General features: G+C 40.4%; 1 protein-coding gene and 1 pseudogene across 2 annotated transcripts in view; both read left to right on the top strand.

Annotated features, from left to right (window-relative positions):
- Positions 1 to 21,779, top strand: part of TENM3 (teneurin transmembrane protein 3) — a 454,641-nt gene that overhangs the window by 43,144 nt on the left and 389,718 nt on the right. The window lies entirely within an intron of this gene.
- Positions 11,401 to 13,770, top strand: LOC108634093 (annotated as a pseudogene).

Genomic DNA, 21,779 nt, shown 5'->3' with positions numbered 1-21,779 from the left:
GAAGAAATACTAGGAAGGCTCAGTACTTAGACTGAGCTTTCGCATGAGATATATTTCTTATCCTATCTTAATTAGGAAATTTTACACACGAAAGTCCTCTTACTCCAACCAATTTTGATTCTGCTGTGATGACATCATTCCTTTATGGAATAGTTCATATTCTTTTCAAAATCCTTTCAAGATTCTTTCAAAATCCTTTGGCATCCCATGGAAAGTGTCACTGCTCTGCAGAAGGATTTTGAAAATAGTTACTCTGTAACAATGACAACTCATAAGGATTTTGGATGTGAACGTTGTTATTGTTCTTTTGAAAAATCATTGAAAATCCAAATGGCAGAGTAGAAGTTGACAGAGATAGAGGCAGAAACAGAGTTAGATATTTGTATTGTATTGAGTACCTATTGTATTCAATCTGCTACCTTCTGAGATTTAGTAGTAGTATCCCTATTTAACCAAGAAAAGAAAATTAAGCTGAAAGAATCTAAATATCTTGATATGGTTCCCAAGGCCAGGATTGAAAGCCACTGGGTAATTCCCAAACCCATTATCCGATTCTAAATCCCACTGTACTACACCCTTACTCTTGCATGGGATCTCCTGGTACCTGGGCAACAGTATAGCGAGCGTCCCCTCAAATCACCTGCTTTTCAAAGAGAAGGAACAAGCCTTGTGAATTTAAATGTCTTCCATGTCACCTTGAGCCTCTGTGTAGTTGGATTTGTTTCATACTTCTTAGTCTAAGATATAATCCTCCTATTTTAAGAAAACAGTTTCACTGGAACAGTGCTAAGGACACCTGATTATAAATGGAAAGATCTGGGTTCCTTATGCTGGTTCTATCATTAACTTGTTTACATAAGATCATTCACCCAATGTCTTTGTGTCTGAATTATTTCAAACTGTGCCTACTTATTAAACCATTTTTTAAAATATGCATGTTTATATTTTTGGTTAACCTTCCACGGCTAATATTGAAGTTTTTTTCTTGAGGATTTACCTCAAAGGAGGAAAGTCACACTGGGTTAGGATAAGTCCATCAAAGTGAAGAGAGAATCTAATAAACTACCTAAAGTAGCAAGAAAAATTAGATTCATTATTTGCATCAATCAAGTATAATGCAGCTTTCCTTTGCTTTGTGTATGTCCAGTAATACATTGATAAAGAATGGAACTATGATTCTTAAATGAATTCAAGATATGTTATTGCCTACAACATTTTGTTATCTTTTGTTTTCACTAATATTTCTGTTACCCAGTCATTTCAGATTCCTAATATAAATTTTTTCAGTGCTAGGAGTTTTATCTATGTAAACATTGAGTATTATATGGTATTTCATTATATAAGTTTAGGAAATTTGCTTTTAGTGATATTCAGGAAGAAATTTTGGGTGACTAATTTGCCATATTTGGCAAGTGGGTCCTGAATGTTTAAGAGATGAATGAAAAAAATAACTTTTTGTCTGACTTTCTTCGCTTAGCAAAATCCTCTGTAGGTTCATGCATGTTGTCACAAATTACAATCTCAGTCTTTTTTTTTTTTTACAGCTAATATGCCTGTGAGTGTGTGTGTGTGTGTGTGTGTGTGTGTAAAACATCATGTCCATTCATGTGTCAGTGGACAGTTTGCTTCCGTATCTTGGCTATTGTAAATAATGCTTCAGTGAACATAGGGATGCATAAATCTTTTTGAATTAGTGTTTTTATTTTCTTCAGATTAATACCCAGGGGGTGGGATTGCTAGATTATATGATAATTCTATTTTCAGGTTTTTTTTTTTCCAATTGTTTTTGTTTTTTTTTAATTTTTAAAAATTTATTAATTTTAATTGGAGGTTAACTACTTTACAATATTGTATTGGTTTTGCCATACATCAACATGAATCCACCATGTGTGTACATGTGTTCCCCATCCTGAACCCCCCTCCCAGTACTCTTGCCTGGAAAAAACTGAAAATACACACATTTTTTAAAGTGAAGTTGCTCAGTCGTGTCCAACTCTTTGCAACCCCAAGGACCGTAGCCTCCCAGGCTCCTCCGTCCATGGGATTTTCCAGGCAAAAGTACTGGAGTGGGTTGCCATTTCCTTCTCCAGGGGATCTTCCCAACCCAAAGATCTAACCCAGGTCTCCCTCATTGTAAGCAGACGCTTTACCGTCTGAGCCACCAGTTTTTTGAGGACCCTCCATACTGTTCTCCACAGTGACTGCACCAATTTACATTCCTACAACAGTGCAGGAAGGTCCCCTTTTCTCTACATCTTCGAAAACCCTGTATCTTTTCACTTCTTGGCGGAATATAAAAACAAAACAAATGAACAAATAAAGCAGAAACAGACTCACGGATTCAGAGAACAAACTAGTTGCTGCCAGAGGGGAGAGGGTGCGGGACGGTGACATAGGGAGAAACGACCTATTTCCTGGGGGATGAAAGGGGACAAACTAGCAGTTATAAAATAAGTAAGTCACATATTTATTTTGTAACTGGTAATAATATACAGCACAGGGAATATAGTCGATGATATTTTAATAACTTTGTATGTTATGTAATCTATAAAAACATCAAATCACTGTGTTATATATCTGAAGCTAATATAATATTCTGAATCAACTATACTTCAATTAAAAAACGAAAACAACTGACATCACTTAAATACTCCAATCTTTTAAGAAAGATGTTCAAGCCAGTTTCACAGACGAGAAGAAGTGACACTGGCTCACCCTCTTCCAGGTGCCTGGCAAAGAAAGATTTGATGTAGGGCGTGGTGTTTTGCTGCGGCCATGGTAGTACTTGATTTCCATACATGGATCATTTCTGCCCCGAGCTGCCCCATGTATGGTTATCTCTGTCTTTCTTGAAATAGTGCAGCCTCTCAAAACACAATCTGGTTCAGGTTATTATGTCACTGAAAGAATATTCGTGTGATCATCAGCTTGTTTCTAGAGGAGATGATCTCTAGGAATCAATTCTTTAGCTTCGTGTGGCTAAAGAATCTGCCAGATGACCGAATATCATAATCTATAGGTCTGATGGAGACCTTGAGAGATACCAGTTTCACTCTCTGTTAGGAAGCCTGAGACACAACCGAACGAGATAGCATGATTCTTCTGAGTTTGCCTTATCTGTGTTTCATTAGAAATTTTTAACATGACTTCTGTCCTAAGTTCTTGGCACGAAATGGAGCAATTTTGGTCCTCATCTTCATGTCATAATCCTTCCTATACTTGAGTAGCAGGACTTATCTTTCTTTTCTCAAAGCTAATTAGGCTCAGTAGTCATTCTGTGATAAATTGATCCTACCTCCTAGACCTAATCATTCTCATTCTTCACTGAGCATCTTCCCAATTCATTATGTCTCCTAAGTTTCGGGGAACCTCAAAACACACACACACACATGTACTTTCTCTTGCCATTTTAATGATAGTAATATCACATTTCTGCTCAAAATTATCTTTAGTGCCTACGACATATATCAGCCGTATGTTTAAAAGCATGGCGTCTGTCCTCAAAATACGTTTTCAATGGTTAAATTCTCCTTTATGGCCCTTGAATTCAATTCTGATCTGTGTGAGGTTCCTGGAACCATTCAAAAGATTCTTTGCTTGTTACTTTTCCCTTCCTCTTGTTCCTTCTAAATTTCTTTGTAATTTCAACCTTGGATTTTTTTAGAATCTTTCATAAAAAAGTCTTATTTCCCAGATCATATTTCCTCCCATAGATTAGGAGACCAGAATTTTCATGTGGCTCTCTTCTCACATCCTTTTATCCTACTACTAATTTTGTCCAGTTATATTGTAATGTTTAGTTCACTATCCTGCTTATTAATTATCAGGCCCTCTACCCCTCTTTCTCTCCCTTCGTGTCATCGCTAAATTTGTTTGCAACTGGAATACTCAAATACATGTTTATTCCAACCTGCTGTTCTTAATAATCCAGGATGAACAGTAAATGTCTATTTGAAAGGCTGACTTACTACCCATTCAATTCTTATTTCCTACCCTCTAAAAGTCCATGAGGCTTTAAAGAGATCTACATTTAAAAGGGAATACAATATGTTAGTTGTGGAAAGCCTGCCCTACAAATGTGATATTTCAGTTATTTCTGTTTTAAAAATATACCTTAGAGTAAGTACCTTATTTTAGATTGTCACTTACAGTGTTATATAGGTAAATTATGCAAACTCTCATTAACAAAAATAACTTGTTATCCTTTGCAAACACACTTCCAGTTTAAAAAAAATAACTGCTGTTGGGGAACAGAATGGTAGCTGTCTTTTAGTAGCCTGCATTTTTTTTTTTCGTAATGGATATAAATCATTAGAAATAAATTGTGTTCTGTCATTGTAGCCGGTAATTGGTGACATTTTCTTGTCACCATGGGATTATAAATAACAGCAATATACATACTGTCAAAAAATTCGTTATGTTATGAAAAACATAAACCAGTAGTCTGTTCCTTTTAACTATACTTTGCATATTTTCTATGTTAAGTGTGACACTGATACTTTCACCAATTTTTAAGGACTACTCAACAGCACAGACTTCGTCATTAATGACTTCATACTGTTTCCTTATGTTTTAAGTGTATATTAATTATTTCTATTTCTTCTATAATCTACCTGGAAAATATATACTTCAGAGAGAGTTTTGTTTGCAAACAGACGTTTGATCCATAAAACAGATAGTGTTTTTTTTTTAAGTGGTAAAACATATAACAGATATAAAAGACTGTAAGCATTCATTTTAAAAGTGGGTCATGTTATAAGAATAAAAATACAAGGACCTCAAATTTTTGCTTATGTAATAAGTAGTGATAAGCTGTCCTCAGGCCAAAGAAACAATAATCCATTTGGAAGAAACATTCCTGTGGACCAAATCTCTTAATTAACTCGCTTCATTAATTATTAAATTAGCATGCAAAACACAGCTTTCCTATCTGACTGTCCTGGCAACGTCACATACCTATCACCTCTTAGACCACCACACCCCATAAAAGAAGATAGTATCTCTGTTTTTCACTTTCAGTAGCTTCCATTGCTTCCTGGAAAGAAGTTTTTATTTTCCTTTGCTTCCTCAAAATTAAGACAGAACAGCTCCTGCTGGGTTATGGAGAGGGCTCAACGGACAAACCCATGACAGCTTTTATTCGACCTCTGTCTTCGGGACAAGTTTATCTATCTGCCTCTCCCTGGAAGTCTCTGAAGCAAGATTTGACGGACGTTACTTCCTGCCAGCTCACTGGACTCATTTTGGGAAACTCTTGGCTTCACGACTTCCCCATTGATATGATGTGTTCTAAACTTCTCCCTTTGATTTTCTGTTTCCACTTATGCAACATTTTTGAAGTTTATCTCAGATTCCTTCATTCTGAGAAAATAACATTAGTAATGCTCAAAATTCTCCAAGCTAGGCTTCAACAGTATGTGAACCAAGAACTTCCAGGTGTTCAAGCTGGATTTAGAAAAGGCAGAGGAACCAGAGATCAAATTGCCAACATCCATTGGATCACAGAAAAATATATACTTCTGCGTCATTGACTATGCTAAAGCCTTTGACTGTGTGAATCACAACACACTCTGGAAAATTCTTCAAGAAATGGGAACAGCAGATCACCTTACCTGCCTCCTGAGAAACCTTTATGCAAGTCAAGAAGCAACAGTTAGAATCGGACATGGAACAACGGACTAGTTCCAAATAGGGAAAGGAGTACGTCAAGGCTGTATGTTATCACCCTGCCTATTTAACTCATATGCAGAGTACATTATGTGAAATGCTGGGCTGCATGAAGCACAAGCTGGAATCAAGATTGCTGGGAGAAATAGCAATAACCTCAGATATACAGATAACCCCACCGTTATGGCAGAAAGCGAAAAGGAACTAAAGAGTCTCTTGATGAAAGAGGAGAGTGAAAAAGCTGGCTTAAAACTCAACATTCAAAAAACAAAGATCGTGACATCTGGTCCCATCACTTCACAGCAAATAGATGGGGAAACAATGGAAACGGTGGCGGACTTCATTTTCTTGGGCTCCAAAATTCACTGTGGACAGTGATTGCAACCATGAAATTAAGACACTTGCTCCTTGGCAGAAAAGCTATGACAAACCTAGACAGCATATTAAAAAGCAGAGACATTACTTTGCCAACAAAAGTCCCTATAGTCAAAGCTATGGTTTTTCCAGTAGTCATGAATGGATATAAGAGTTGAACCATAAAGAAGGCTGAGTGCCAAAGGCTGATGCTTTTGAATTGTGGTGTTGGAGAGGACTCTTGAGAGTCCCTTGGACTGCAAGGAGATCAATCCAGTGAATCCTAAAGGAAATCAATCAGAATATTCATTGGAAGAACTGATGCTGAAGCTGAAGCTCCAATCCTTTGGCCACCTAATGCAAAGAACTGTCTCATTAGAAAAGACCCTGATGCTGGGAAAGACTGAAGGCAGGCAGAGGAGGGGACGACAGAAGCTGAGATGGTTGGATGGCATCACTGACTCAATGGGCATGAGATTGAGTGAGCTCTAGGAGTTGGTGATGGACAGGGAAGCCTGGTGTGCTGCAGTCCATGGGGTCGCAAAAAGTCAAACACAACTGAATGACTGAACAACAACAAAAAGGTTTTTCCTTACTTTGTTTTGCAATTATTCATTCAATAAACATAGCCAAGGTGTTGCATCTTTCTCTTCAGGGGCTGCAGAGCTGAAAGCCAAGACCTTCCAGGGTTGGTAGTGAAGAAGCTTAGTAATAACTCTAATAGAGCTCCAGAAACACCAATACAGTATACTAACACATATATGTGGAATTTAGAAAAATGGTAATGATAATCCTGTATGCGAGACAGCAAAAGAGACACAGATGTATAGAACAGTCTTTTGGACTCTGTGGGAGAGGGAGAGGGTGGGATGATTTGGGAGAATGGCATTGAAACATGTATAATATCATATAAGAAATGAATCGCCAGTCTAGGTTTGATGCAGGATACAGGATGCTTGGGGCTGGTGCACTGAGACGACCCAGAGAGATGGTATGGGGAGGGAGGTTCAGGATTGGGAACACGTGTATACCCGTGGCAGATTCATGTTGATGTATGGCAAAACCAATACAGTGTTGTAAAATAAAGTAAATTTTTTTAAAAAAGAGCCCCAGATACTTGTAATTTCAGAGCTCTTCATCACATGTTTGTCTCTTTCATTATTTTTGCATTAATTTCTTGTTATTTGGGCACTACAGCATTCATCTGTCCCTTTTTTCCTCTAAAGGTTAGCCCTTTAGCAGAGTGATCTTTTTACTAATAAAGTCACCAAATCTTTTTTGTTTCCTGTACTGCATCTAAGTTATGTTTGATTTTGAGTTCTGCTTTTTCTTTGTTAGCCTCCTGACGTTTCTTTGATTTCCATTCTTCTTCCTACTTAAAATCATATTGCCATCAAAAGCTGTAAAATGAGTCTCTTTCACATTGGATATTTTTTAAAGAAATTTTCCAAACATAAACTGCTATAACATTTTGTCAAAAAATGAACCCGCATGACTTACATTATATATTTTTCACCATGGCAGTCAAAACTATTTGCCAAAGTGGAACTCAATTTTCTACTTTTTATTCCCACTTAACATTTCCAAATCACTTCCAAAATTTCAACATGATTATTGAATACTTTGTCTTACTTTCCTACTTGAAATCTTCTCACTGCTGTATACTTTCATCAAATTCAACCTATTTATTTATTTCAAAGCTACTCTTGTCCCTAGAATACAGGGAGCGTATATCTACTTCATTCACATTTCTGCATTTCTTTTGTCCTTTCCTTACATCTAGAAATTTTTATTTCTTTCCTCCAATTTTCTTGATTCCTGGCTCCATAAAATGTCTGTTCACCAAAAACAAGAAAGAAGTTGAACCAGTCTTCTTAGGAAGATTTCGATCCTCTAAGCTCATCTTTCCCTGGTCGCTTAGACAGTAAAGCATCTGCTTGCAATGCAGGAGGCCTGGGTTTGATCCTTGGGTCAGGAAGATCCTCTGGAGAAGGAAATGGCAACCCACTTCAGTATTCTTGCCTGAAAAATCCCATGGACCGAGGAGGCTGGTAGGCTACAGTCCATGGCATTGCAAAGAATCAGACATTACTGAGCAACTTCACTTTCACTTTCAAGCTTATCTTTCTTGTTATTTAAACACCAAATAATCTTTTTTTTTTTTTTAAGTTTTATTTTTACTTTACAATACTGTATTGGTTTTGCCATACATTGACAAATCCGCCACGGGTGTACATGAGTCCCAATCCTGAACCCCCCTCCCACCTCCCACCCCATATCATCTCTCTGGATCATCCCCGTGCACCAGCCCCAAGCTTCCTGTATCCTATATCGAATATAGACTGGCGATTCGTTTCTTACATGATAGTATACATGTTTCAGTGCCATTCTCCCAAATCATCCCACTCTCACCCTCTCCCTCTCCCTCGGAATCCAAAAGTCCGTTCTATACATCTGTGTCTCTTTTGCTGTCTGGCATACAGGGTCATCATTACCATCTTTCTAAATTCCATATATATGTGCTAGTATACTGGATTGGTTAAACACCAAATAATCTCATCTTCCTTTCTTTACCTGAGATTCCTTTGAAGATATCATAATGGACTCTTTTTATTGGCTGCCATTCTGTGAATCAACCATGTACTTTCTTGACACTTGGCTTGGTCATGCTAAGCTGGCAATCTGCATTACCTTCCTAGCTACTGTTTATGGGTAATCCTGCGGCTTTTCTGGCTTCACTTGAGTACATCTTCGTTTTCATTGTTCCCAAGTGCAACTAGCTGACCTACCTCCAAATTCCCCTGGTGTCTTTCACTCTAGTTCTCCCGTGACATTTACCATTTACTACATTGTTGTTGTTCAGTCGCTAAGTTGTGTCCAACTCTTTGTGACCCCTTGGACTGTAGCACTCCGGGCTCCTGTCTTCCACTCTCTCCTGGAGTTTGCTCTAATTCATGTCTATTGAATGGGTGATGCTATCTAACCATCTGATTTTCTGCTACCCCCTTCTCCTTTTGCCTTCAATCTTTCCCAGCATCAGCATCTTTTCTAATGAATCAGCATCTTTTCTAATGATGCTTTTTGCATCAGGAGGTCAAAGTATTGCAGCTTCAGCAACCGTCCTTCCAATGAATATTCAGGGTTTTCTACATTATACTGAATTTATCTATGTATCTGTCTTTTTCTCTCCCCTCAATCTTAAAAGCCTAGAAAAGAGGTGCTAGGCCTTAAAAGCAAAAGAACAGACGAGCTACACCAAAAACAGGCACCCAGTTAAATTTTCCAACAACTAAATGACGAAATGTTTGTTGAACTACGCATAAAGTCAGAAAGTTGGTGGGAGGAAGAAAGAGAAAAACTTAGTTCTTTGTAGATGAACATTTTGGGGAAATAGATATTCGTATACTCCGACCTGCTAAAATATGTTACAAAGAGCTTTATATTGTGAAAGTGCTTTTGAAGCTACGTTTGTGAAGAGGAGAATGAGTGCATTGGCCCCCGTGACATACGGTTTAATTAGAGTTCAGACCGTTTGTGCAGCCCTTATTATGGTGTCTTCTTATTTGCGTTCACTGGATTTTCTTTCCTAAATGATTTATACACTCGCATAACTTGAAATTTTAAGCATTGAATTTATTGCACATTGTCATTATACATTAAAGTTATTTTTATAATCTTGAGTACTTTAATAGATCATATGTTCTTACGCATATAATTTATGTTAGGAATTTTTTCTAGCAAGCTTTACACTGTCATTTGGAGCACTTTAGAAATCAATATCATAGAATCCTATAAGGAGAGAAAAATATTTCCAAAAGTAGTCCCCTGTGTTCCCATTAATTTGTGTATTATCAAGGTCTTTATTAGGGATATAGTTGCTAATGTAAGCCTATAATAAACAGAGTATAATTGAATTTTCAATATTTTGTCACCTGGGAGTAATTTCCTTACAAGACCTCTGCTCCATCTTCTGACTAATTGTCAGCAGTTACTCAGTATCACCACATTAATGTCACCAAACATTGTAAAAATATCTACCTGATTGCATTATATTTAAAGATATTCATTTCAAGCTCTTGGTATTTTCTCTTTAAATTATTTACCTCAATTTTAAATATCATTTAGAATGCAAGAAATGTAATGAGCCCACATGTTTTAAAAATACAAATTCAGACGTGAGCTCAGATTTGTTGGGTAGACAGTAAAGACAGTCATGTTGGGAGTCCCAGAGCATCGGGACAGCCTGGTGGTAGAGCGGGGGGCTGGCTGAACCAGTCAGGGCTCCTGCTTAGACTGTGGACGTCAGACCCTCTCCTTCACTGGGTTCAGCTTGCTTTTTGGTCTGTTACTTTTTTTTTTTTTTTTTTTTTGTCTTTTCTGTGATCCTCATCTGGGTGAATCAGATATTATGACACTATTATGCCAAATGATATTCTACATATTATCAAATCTAAAGGCAATACAGTTGAACATGCTAGACACAGGTGCATTGGTAGGAAAGAGGGAGAAACTGTATTGGTGGTGCCATATGGTTAGAATTGATCCTTTTTCTAATCCAGAATGCAAGACAGCATCCCTGGGACAATTCGGGTTTCTCTGTTGTTCCAATATAATCAATACTGTCTCCTTTCACTCTTACACATGTCTTGATTTGGTCATTAAATTAAATGGTCACTCAACCTGTAACACATTTTCAGTTTAGCACTTCTTTTATTTCCCAGACGGCTTGCTAATGACCTGTACAGTTAGATTAAACTGAGTGTTCCTACTCAGGAATTCCACATTTGATCTATTTTGCAAAAACTCAGACTCTTTGTTCAACAGTCAAATACTATTCAACAGTCAAATTTTGACTGGATATGAGCATGGTCAATTTTTTTAATCCTAACATTTTCATCGTTTGCTTGTCAGTGATAAAACATGTGTCTAAAACACAGCATATAAACATATGATGATATGCATATGATTTAAAGTTTTTAATTTGGAAGAAAATTTTCCAAGGAGGAGTCTTCGCAGTGTATGAATGCAGGAGGGCCTGGTGACGCTAGCCTAGTACTGTACACGCTTATGTGTGTTCTCAATTAACTCCGTCTCAACGACAAAGCATGAGGGGATATTTTATCATGTGATCACGGAGAGGGACATCTCTGTATGAGAAGCTGTGGTTTCAGATGACATAGCTGAATTCAGGTAAAGCAGACATTGATGGGTACCCATGATGCCCAAAGCCCTGTGCTCAGCTGTGGGGAGCAGACAGAGAGAAGGCAGCTTCCTTGAGGGGACTGTGGCTCAGAAGTGGAAGTGGATAGCTCCCAGTTAGCAGTCAGCTTCTCCCTGCAGATTCTTTACCAACTGAGCTATCAGGGTTCCCTGGTGGCTCAGACGGTTAAGCGTCTGTCTACAATGAGGGAGACCCGGGTTCGATTCCTGGGTCGGGAAGATCCCCTGGAGAAGGAAATGGCAATCCACTCCAGTATTATTGCCTGGAAAATCCCATGGACAGAGGAGCCTGGTAGGCTACAGTCCATGGGGTTGCAAAGAGTCGGACACGACTGAGCAGCTTCACTTTCACTTTCTCCCTGCAGACTGTGCTCAGCTTCTCAAAGGCAGTGAGAGTAGGTTATTGTTACTCCTATTTTATAAATGAGTAAAGTGAGGAATAGAGAGATTCATCTCTTTGTCTTGAGCATCTCCTTGTGCCACTGTGGTGAGCCAGACAGATACATCCTGTCCTCATGGGGGTTTGCAAGTCTAGTGAGAAAAAGAGAGCTTCTACAAGCTCATGAAATCACTCCACGTCTAAGGAAAGGAGCTAGCTTAGGTGGACTTAGCTAGTTTCAGGGTGGATGAGGGATGGAGGTCTTTGAATCAGAGGGTCAAGGAAGTCTTTCCTGAAACGTGACAAGTTTAAACCTGAGACTTTGAAGATCAGAATGAGTGAGTCAAGAGAGGCAGTGGGAGAGGTTACAGGTAGAAGGAAAGCTCCGCGAAGGCCTAAGGAATGCAAGAGCTTGCAGGAGCATTTGAGAACCTGAAGGCAGAACACTAAAGGGTAACTTAACCATCAAGGCTGGTGTGACTTATGAAATAAGGCTGGTCAAGAAAGCTGGGCTTGGCAGAGCTTGGGTTTTAAAGGCACGTGAACAAATATATGTTGGGCCCCGCAAGTCTTTCCCCAGCCCCAAATTGCAGTGGGAAGCCATGAGAGGGTTTCAAGCTGGGAGAGATGTGATCCAATTTGCCCAAGATCTCAGAGCTAAAAATTCCAAGAGCTGGAATCAGTCTCCGGCCAACCTGATTTCAGAGCCCCAGTCTACATTCTAACACATTTCCCCAGAGACTCAACAGTGACTGAGAATGGGCAGAAGGTGCCTGCGTGAAGAGGCTCCCACAAAGCGTGTGGTGATTCTAAGCAAGAAGAAGTCACAGCCACTGGGGCTTTTGTTTTAAAGTCCAAGGGAGGAGGAGGTGGCATACGTCTGGAGGCTAAAAGGGCATTTCAGGAAAAGGAAAGTTCTTTTAAAATGGGGCAGACACGGAGCCCATGGAAAAGTAAATAGTTCACCTTCACTGACATGTGCCACCCCTAGGGGCAGCCAGGGAATTGCAAAGGTTGGTTGAAGAAAGACTGAATGGGGCTTTACATGCTCGTCTGGGACTCTGGGACCTTTGTATATAATTCAGGAATTATCAAAGAGTCAGGGTAAGTATCTGAATCAGATATTATGACTAGAGCTGTGCTTTAAAAATAATATAATGAAAAAGTGAGAAAAACAGAGCTGAATCACTGAATCACTTGGCTGTATAGTAGATATTAACACAACAGTGTAAATCAACTAGACTTTAATGAAATGAAATTTTTAAAAATAAAATAAATGTTTTTAAATGAGGGAATTCCTTTGTGGTCCAGTAGTTAGGAGTTGGCACTTTCTCTGTCCTGGGATAGGTTCAGTCTCTGGTGGAGGATCGAAGATCCTGCAAGCCATGCCATGAGGCCAAAAATAATTTTTAAAATAAACATTAAAAATATTAAACACACACACACATATATATATGTATATAAGCTCTATCCTGTCCAACTCTTTGTGACCCCATGGACTGCAGCCTACCAGGCTCCTCTGTCCATGGGATTATCCCAGCGAGAATATTCGAGTGGATTGCCATTTCCTCCTCCAGGAGATCTACCCATTCCAGGGACTGAATTTGTCTCTCTTGCATTGCAGAAGGATTCTTTACTGCTGAGCCCCTGGGGAAGCCCAGTACCCATATATACCTATACCTATATCCAGAGTATAAAGGCTGGCTCTAGAGTCAGACTGCCTGATCCCATGTTCAAGTTACACCACCAACTAGTTCTGTGGCCTTAGATAGTTTGCTTCATCTCTCAGTGTCTCCATTTCCTCAGGTTTCAGCGGGGTTAGTCATAGTGGTGAAGACTGCTGCCACAGCCTGCCTGCCGTCTGCCCCGCACCGTGGGGGTTGCTCCAGGATATTGCTTCATATGTGACGGCCTGCACTCTGGAACCAGTGCAAAGAAGATTTTTAAAGGAAGTTTAGTAGCTGAATTTGTGGACCATTTTGGAGTACATTTTTTTGTTTAAAAAGGTGAACACTAGCCAAGATTTCAGGCAAACAATGAGCAAGAAATTTCCCTTCATCATGGAAGTTTATTACAAATCTATTGAACACTCTAGAATGTACACAGTCAGAAAACAAGGTCAAGAAAAATGGCTGAACAGCAGAAATTAGAAATTACCATCGATCAAGGTTTGCCCTATTTCATAGTAGCAGGCAAGATTAAAATTCCACAGTTGACATGGATGATTTTTAAAATATTTAGGGCCCAATGTAAATTCTAATTAAGTCAGAGGTTTTATTCTTTGGGCTGACTGTGAAGAAATTGATGGAAGGTTTGTGTTATGAATGGAGTTATGTTTATACTACTCAGAATAAAGTGGTTCTCAAAAATAATAATAATAGCACCAACTTCCCAATGCTGTTGAACAGAGTGAATTAGATGATCATTGTAGAGAGTTCCCAGGGCGCTTGACTTGCAGTCAGTACTCAGTGCCTGTTCACTACTTCAGAAAAAGAGCTGGTGCGGGAACCCCTGCAGGAGCTCGCTAAGATTCAGCTGGAGTGAAAGGGAAGGGAAAGTTAAGGGGTGGAGTGCCCGGACATATCACCACATTTGACCAGAAGCTCCGTGAGAGCAGGAGCCACAGCCACTTGGCTTCCCGTCATATCCCCCCATGGCTCGCCTGGGGCCTGGCGCGGAGGACGCTGTGATGAATGTACGTGGATTTGAATTGAACTCACCCATGATGTGCTCAATAAATGCACATGTTCGCTGTGGATCCGTTTTGCTGGTGGGTGGCATATGCATATGCTGCTGATGATATGGGTCCGTTTTGATAGTATCAAGACAAACATCTTGAACTCCACATAAAAAAATAAACCGACAGAGGGAGAGATACTCAACATTTATTATTTCAAATGTCTCCCAACTGCGAGGGTTTATGTTAGCTCGCAAAACTCACCAATTTCCAGAAATATAACCAAGGCCACATCTCGCTTTGCCAGTTCAGCAGGCGGGCGATTGGTTCACCAGTGACGCAACTGAGGTTAACCCAGGCTTTGGCTGACATCCCAGAATAATCTAGGGACATCTTTCTGAAAGTCTCTGCCACGTGCCCTGTCTGCCTTCCTGACCCGGAACCTCCTCTTGTTGGGCCCCCCTCTACGTGTGGGGAAGTGGATGAGTTTGTGGGATGGATGACTGCTCTCACTGCCTGTGGGTTCACCGGAAACCTCCCTGTGCCGGAGCTCTTCCGCTGACCTGGTCCCGGCGGGAGGTGTGTGCTTCGATCAGGGATGAGATGGACAGCTGAACGGGGGCCTGACCGACGTTGAACCCAGGCGTGAGAACAGGTGCTTTTGACAGCTAGGAAAGAATTGGTCTGAGAATCCCCCTGACAAAGGGAAATCAGAGAAATTAGAGACAGGAGAAAACCTATTAGTCAATTCCCTTGCCGAGATAAATTGATCCCTAGGGTGTCTTCCTAGTTTCCTGGCCTCTGCAGTTGTATCTGTGTCGACGTCTAAGGATGAGGGGCCCGGGGGATGTGGATGGAAGAGGCAGGACTCCCGGCTGGGTTAGGTACTGGGATGAAAACAGATCTGTAGGCATTAAAGGAAAAGGAATGATATGGGGGAAGAAGCACGGCTGACCTTTTTTAGGGCTGGAGATTTGAAGAGAGAGAGAAAATTCCATGCAAGATTCTGTGGTTATGGTTTTCTTAATGAAGAGCTGAGTATTATTTATCCAAAGGGAAGAAGGGCTCTTATTCAGCGTTGGCTCATTTTTTGCGACAAAGTAAAGGTGTTGAGTAAATATTTTTGACATCACAAGATTAGAATATGTGTTTTGCTTTGGATTCCAGTGACAGAGAAGCCTCCTGGGATAATGTGCTCATACAATGTATTGAAGAGGGAATTGTATGATAATTAGCTAAAGTGTGGTTTTAATTGACTATCTGTAGTCCCTTAAGTGTGCCAAAGAATCCTGTTGCTAAAGATAAGATCATATTGAGATGCAAGCAGGTAGAGAATGATCGGTTCTTATTTGCTTAGACCATTTTTCTCATCTTTTATAAGAAGAAAAGAGATGATTCTCAAAGAAGCTGTGTATTCGGCATTTGTCTTGCTTTTAATCACGGTAAACTAGATGGCTGATTAATTTAATTGACTTAGATTGTCTAACGTTTCTACGCTGCTTCGTGTTTTTGGGGTGTTTTCAAATTGTACGCAGACATTCTGATGCATGTCTCATGTTCACAATGACAGCTGAGCAGCAGCATTCCCAGCCAGGCTCAGCCCCTGTCTCTTTCATGGTGCGAGTGAAGGACTTGGGCAGTAAGCATCAAGAGCGACTTTCCTTCTCCTGTAATATATTCATTTTCCAAACTCATCATCAGGGTACACTCTCCTTGATGCTGTTTTCTTTTTAGATTTCAAGTCTTTGGTGCTAAGACTGCCGCTCGAATTCCAGCCCCCCATGACCCTAGACACTGGCCTGATCTTCAGCCAGATCCACCCTGAGCTCAAAAGACAGGCCCAGGGTGAAGCCACAAGCCCCCAGTTCATCTGACCTTTAAAAACCTCTTTTCATGAGCCCATTGCCTTGATCCCACTTCCGGCTTGTGAGCTCATGTGATTCAGGTCACCTGATGCCGGGCCCAGGTGGCATCTTGACCCCATGATGTTCAGGTCACGGCTTCCCCCATGCTTGTCACCCTGTATGCTTCTCACCGTCCCAGATGCTTCTCTGAAACCCACGGGCTGGGACCACACACAACCGATCCTCCTAAAGAACAATTGATGTGACACTTGTTGGAACAGTAAGGAAGGCTTCACTCAGGACAACTGGCCTCGGTGCCTGAAGATTGTAGTGTTACTAGAGCTGAACACTCGAGTAGGTGGGGGACTTACCACCAAGGAGTACGCTGGGGGATCATGGATATAACAGTATCACGAGGGGATGTCAGGTGTGGCAGAGTGCTTGTGAAACTGACTTAAATGGACAGTTCTTGCTGAAGGCAGGCCAAGGTCTTATGCAGCAAAGGTGGAGGAGTGAGGATGTATTCAGTTGTGGAGGGAGAGGGATTCTCTCTGGACAGATGTGGCCAGAATCTTGCTAAAACCAGGCTGTGCCGGCCCCACAGGAGGGGCTGAGCTCTCAGAAGAGTGTATTATGCGGTAATGTTTATTTGAAAGTTGCGTCCCTGATGGCTCAGTGGTAGAGAACCTGCCTGGCAATGCAGGGGACGCAGGAGAGGCAGATTCGATCCCTGGGTTGGGAAGGTCCCCTGGACAAGGGAACGGCACCCCACTCCAGTGTTCTTCCCTGAAAAATCCCATGGACAGAGGAGCCTGGCAGGCTGCAGTCCCTGGGGTCACAAAAGAGTCAGACACGACTAAGTGACTGAACAACAAACAATAATATTTAAAAGTTGTTAAAAGTCCTCTTCACAAGAAAAAAAATAATTTTTGTTACCATATATTGTTGTTCAGTCACTCAGTCGTGTCTGACTCTTTTGCGAACCCAAGGACTGTACCCGCCAGGCTCCTCTGTCCTTGGGATTTCCCAAGCAGAAATACTGGAGCGGGTTGCCATTTCCTTCTCCAGGGGATCTTCCCAACCAGGGCCTGAACCTGCATCTCCTGCCTGGCAGGCAGATCCTTTACCTCTGAGCCGCCTAGTGATGGACGTTAACTCGACTTAACAGTGGTGGTCATTTTGCATATATACAAATACCAAATCATTGTGTTGTACCCCTGAAGTGAATATAGTGCTCTATGTCCATTATATCTAAATAAAAAGAGATAAGTAAAAGAGAAAGTTAAGGTTAAAAAAAAAATGGTCAGGGAGAGAGTGTTTCTCAGTATGAAAAGCAACAGTTTTATCCTAAAACCTTGTCTAAAAAGTCAGATCTTTATGGCTGTACCAGTGGCAGGACTGTTTCCAGGGGCAGACAGTGCTTGCATTTAAACTCATTTCACCACAGGCATCCTCAGACAGAGGGTCATTTTTTTAAAATTGGGGCACAATTGCTTTACAATGCCGTGTCAGTTCTGCTGTAAAGCAGCACGAATCATCTGTATGCGCGCAGATATCCCCTCCCTTTTGGAGCCCCTTCACACTCCCATCCCCGCCCCCTCGCCACCCATCTAGGTCACCACAGAGCTGAGCTCCCCGCGCTGTTCAGGAGAAGGTCATCTTTGTCTCCTCCCTTCTGCCACCCACATCGGGCTGGGAAATCTGGCCTGAAGTTTTCACTCAAGGCAGATTCTGGGATTTGAGGAGAGCCTGGGAAGATGGCTCTGTAACAATGCTCCAGTCTTTCACACTTACCCTGCGAAGTAGATTTGATCAAATGAAGAAATACATGCGACTCACATGTGACATTTTATTCAGAGCCAAAATTATAAGGGAAGGGAGTTCATGTGTTTATACTCAGAGAAATTGGCCAAGTTTTCTTTCTAAACGTCTTGTGCCGTTCAGTTTATTTTTTCTTGAAAGTATCAACTGTTCTTCATTTAGTACCAGGACTTAAAGACTGTAGAGTGAAGGCAGGTAGGAGTCGCTGAAGAATTTTCTAGTTGTGCGTGTTGACAAACCAAGAGTACAAACAAAGAAAGGCATTTGGTATGTTAATGGCCTTCCCCTTCCCCAAAATTTGTACTTAAGTAGCCCTTGAACAAGTTAGAAAATTAGTGCAGTGAATGGGCTGTTTTAGCTCCTTTCCATTGGCTTTTCAAAATGCTCCCAATATTGAAATATTTGGGTTTGCTTGCCTGGCAGAGCGGATACTCAAGGTTCTCCAGAAATGCAACTCTCTTCTTCCAGCAACTTGAACCCTCACACTGGCCTTCCCCTTGTCTCCGCAGTTTCCTGCTTACTCCCTCCTCTAATTACTCTTCCTTTTTTCAGAGTCTTTTCATGCCTCTTTTAATGTTCTCCTTTATTCCCTCTTGCCTGCATTCCACATTTCTTTTCCACCCCCGGCTTTATTTGGCTACAAGTGCCAAGACTTGTATTGAGTCTCAAGGCTGAATAATAAGCACCATCTCCCACAAAACAATTGTATGGATTTTCTATTGAAAATAACATTCTTCTGGCCTCAGTGCAAGGGGATTTAAACGCTAGATCGACAGCCCCCCAAAGAAGAGCTTCGTGAGACAGATTAGCAAAGTGTTCGTCAGCTCTTGACTCATTTTTCCATATATGAAATGTTTTACCACAAATGCATCATCACACATCCCAAAAAGAAACCTCCTTCTGCTTGTCAAAGTCAAATTCAGATTTCATCCAGACATTAAATCAAGAGAAGGGTGAGCATGAATATGTCTGTACAAGCAAGGGATCTTATAAGGTAGATCTGGCAAGTGGACCTTTCACTGTGTGTCTTGTATAACAGGTTACCAGGACTGTGTCCCACAAAGATTCATTACAATACTTGGTGCTTATTTGGTAGAATAACTTATCTGTGAAAAGTTATTTTTTTAATAGATAAAAATAAAATGACTGGAAAGTGAAATTTTTTTAAAAGGAATTTTTATGGTCTGTTTATCCTTTTTTTCTGCCCCTAAAGATAAATTATTTCAACAAGCAACTGATATAAACTGAGAGTTTCTTCAAGTGGTTAGAAGATGACAGGTGTATGTATTTTAATTCTTTCAAGAGTTACAGTGTTTACAGAATCAGTTATCGTTCACATTATTTTCCAGTAGCATTCTTATAAAGTAACTTGATGGACATCTAAATTGCATTTAAAATATTGTGTCACCTTTGATACTGTACCTAGGAAAACTAATGTTTATCTTACAAAGATGAAAACTCTACCAAGAATATTATAAATTAAAATCACGTTATTATGTCATAAATGGCAGAATCTCACTACTTATTGACTTTAAATGTAAGAAAGAGAAGGTGAATCCTGAACAGAATAGTGAGTCACTGTTGGGAGGAAATCAATTGTCCAATCAATCAGAATTCACAAAAGAATCTTGTTGCTTTGGCTTAAACATTTTAGTAAACACAGCATGATTAGGAACCCTAAAAATTGTGAACAGTCAGTAATTTATCCCAAGAATGGGTTCTTACAAAAGAGAACCTCTCAAGAAAGTTTGGGGACTGCTAACTCAGAAGGATTTTTAACATTATATATTTTTGAAAGTGTTTGTGCTTTGAAGAGAAAGAATGATATACAAAATAAAATTCTTAAATTCTAAGGGATAGTAATTAGAAATTTTAAAAACTAATTCAGTCTTGCTTTGGGATTGCTCTTCTCCATATGGGTAAGTAAATATGTAAGCATACATCTGTTCCCTTGAATGGAGAATGGGCTTTCACAAATTATGAAGAGCTTAAGAACTCTTGGGAATTATGCTTTTTTCCCAACCATCTGGATGTCGCGGGTTGCTTTTCTTTTCTCCATGGCGCTCTTTTCTTCATTCCAGTTGTTCCCATCCCAGCTCAGAGATCTATCACCACTTCTCTAGGATTCGCCTCCTACCTGCTCCCCCTAACTTGTCCATCTTCCCTCTCCACCCTCTGCCATGACTAAGGTGAGCTTCTGAAACACTGTTTCTTTTATGTCATGTTGCTGAAAAGCAAACTTCTGGTGATGATGATAATAACACTAATCATGTACTAAATATTTATTGAGTGGTCTTACACACTAATTTGTTTAATCTTTTGATACGTTTTCTCATTTAATCTTCAAGGCAACCTTACAAGATGTGTTTGAGTTTTAACCATGTTTAATAGATAACAGTTTGAGGCTTGAGCATTTAGGTACTTTGCTGGGGCTTCCACAGCAACTTAAACCCATTCCTTGTCCTCTCACCCGGCAAATGTAAAATATTCTGCATGACTTCCAGGCACCTACAGAATCTACTAGCAACACACTTCTTGTTTCCAATGTAATTTTTTCTCTGAAACATTTGGTAGAGGTTAACTTCAAGGAACATCTGGAAATTGACTGCTATTTTGTTGCATTATCTTGCTTTTGCATCTGAAGTTTAGTTCTTAAATGAAATTGAATGTGAGACTCTCTAGCTATCCCAGTTTCTTGAAAATGAACCATTTTGAAAGGGTCAGGGGCCGATGACCAAAAGGAGCTGACCCTGCTCCAAGACAAGAGGCTGATAACCAGCATGCAGACAGGTGAAGGGGTGATGTGTGGGCAGAGGCTGCCGAAGCCCTTCTTTTGTGCTACTCTCCCTAGTCAGGGTTTCAAGTCTGGTCCCTTTCATAACTGAAACTTTAAACATCAATTATACAGTATGGTCCCTATAGACATGCCTAAAGTCATAAAGGAGGGAAAAAGGAAGATGCTGTTCTCCATACATCCCACATCATCAACATGTCAAACGTCCCTTCCCATTTAAATGAAACTGGGATGTTTCCAACTTTTCATCTTGATGGTGAGTCTAGTTGCCTGTGTCGGGAAGCGAGGGAGGCTCAGATGAAAGTACTAGTTTTGTGTTTCGACTCATCTGATCCCCCCAGCCAGCTGGCCTTCCCACCTGCCCCACCAACTCTGCTCAGAAATTAGACGTTCAAACAATTTATCAAAACCAGACCCCTGTTGTAGCCATTTCTGCCAAGTGAGCCAATTTGGGTTTCATGGAGGAAATAAAGAGATTAAGGAACTACGCCCAGGCCAGAGAAATCAGGCTTCAAATTGGAGCCAAAGGAATTTTGCAGCCATTTTACCTGTTGGGAAAAAAAAATGATGTGTAGTCATTTTAAAAATGAGTGATTTTAGCTCAGTGGATCTGACCCAAGTAAAGAAATCTGAAGTGTAGCTCTTTAACAAAGACTATGCAAAGCAGAGATTTGTGCAACTGTGCATCATATTCTAAACAAGTTGCCAACATCAATTATTATTTCTGGGCAAGCATAAGGCTGCAGTTTCAAAGCCATGTTTTAGTAGATGACTCTTTAAAGGTCATTTTATGAAGCATAAGATAATTCCTTCGAGGGCGCCCGGAGCCCACCTCCCTCGGTCGGGTTTTATGTTTCATTGACTGTATTAGCATTGAACTCTTTAAGAATGACAGGCTGCAGTCGGAGGATCCCAGGTGGGCCATGGGATCTGCGGGGCCAGCTGTTCCTTAGCTCAGATAATTCTTCTTTTTGAGATTTACAGATCCGTTTGCATTTGACAGACCCTGGCATGTCTTTGTAC

This window comes from Capra hircus, chromosome 27 (assembly GCF_001704415.2).
Source record: "Capra hircus breed San Clemente chromosome 27, ASM170441v1, whole genome shotgun sequence".
Taxonomy (NCBI): domain Eukaryota; kingdom Metazoa; phylum Chordata; class Mammalia; order Artiodactyla; family Bovidae; genus Capra; species Capra hircus.
Note: the sequence above shows the minus strand (reverse complement) of the source record. Positions and strands in the feature narration are given on the sequence as shown.